At 31.1% G+C, this 1,200-nt stretch overlaps 1 protein-coding gene across 1 annotated transcript in view; it reads left to right on the top strand.

Moving 5' to 3' along the window:
• The window catches only part of zdhhc12a (zinc finger DHHC-type palmitoyltransferase 12a), a 6,566-nt gene that overhangs the window by 539 nt on the left and 4,827 nt on the right, over nt 1-1,200 (top strand). The window lies entirely within an intron of this gene.

Below are 1,200 nucleotides of genomic sequence, written 5' to 3'. Positions count from 1 at the left end.
ATATACTGTATATACTGCCGTTCAAAAGTTTGGTAAGATTTTTAATGTGTTTTAAAGAAGTCTCTTCTGCTCATCAAGGCTGCATTTATTTGATCAGAAATACAGAAAAAAAACAGTAATTCTGTAAAATAATATTACTATTCAAATGAATGGTTTTCTATTTTAATATACTTTAAAATATAATTTATTTGTGCGATCAAAGCTGAAATTTTTTTTTGGAACCTGTGATACTTTTTTCAGGATTATTTGATGAATAAAGTTTAAAGTAAAAAAGAACAGCGTTTATTAAAAACATATATTGTTAGACTTTTCAAGCAATGTAAGTCTTTATGATCACTTTTTATCAATTTAACACATCCTTGCTGAACAAAAGCATTCATTTCTTTCAAAAAAAGAAAAAATTGCATTGACCAAACCTTTTGAATGGTAGTGTGTAGTGTATATTTTTACAAAAGATTTATATTTTGAAAAAATGCAGTTCCCTACCTGTCGGTCACTACGCGTTATTTCGTGACGACATTAGGGGTCTTACTTGAGAGCCCGAATCCTCTCTGATTAAGAGAAAATGCCAATGATATTTGGCTAGTGGATTTTGCATGCTGAGCCACTCCCCATGCACACGGGTATAAATAGGCAACAGGTGCATCCACTCATCAGATTTTTGCTTCAGAGCCGAGTGAATGAACACGGTTCGAGATTCACCAGGCAAATTCTCTCTGCTGCTGGAAGAAGAGGCTGTTCTGGGTGGCCATTTCTTTCAACAACCAAAAAAGAAAGAAAGAGAAAAAAATGACTGACCCCAAACTTTTGGTAGTGTATACTGTAACAAAAAAATTATATTTTGAAAAAATGCTCTTCTTTTTAACTTTTATTCATCAAAGAATCCTGAAAAGGTTTCACAGGTTCCAAAAAAATATTAAGCAGCAAAACTGTTTCCAACATTGATATTAAATCAGCATATTGATTAAATATGAAGACTGCAGTAATGATGCTGAAAATACAACTATGATTACATAAATAAATTACATTTGACTATATATTAAAATAGAAAACCATTATTTTAAATTGTAATAATATTTCACAATATTGCAGTTTTTTCTGTATTTTTAATCAAATAAATTCAGCCTCGATGAGCAGAAAAGTCTTCCGTAAAACACATTAAAAATCGTACCGATCCCAAACTTTTGAACGGCAGTGTGT

Source organism: Sinocyclocheilus grahami, unplaced genomic scaffold (genome assembly GCF_001515645.1).
Source record: "Sinocyclocheilus grahami isolate Dianchi unplaced genomic scaffold, SAMN03320097.WGS_v1.1 scaffold708.1, whole genome shotgun sequence".
In the NCBI taxonomy this organism is placed as follows: domain Eukaryota; kingdom Metazoa; phylum Chordata; class Actinopteri; order Cypriniformes; family Cyprinidae; genus Sinocyclocheilus; species Sinocyclocheilus grahami.
The sequence above is the reverse complement of the archived record's forward strand: the minus strand, read 5'-3'. Positions and strand labels throughout refer to the sequence as shown.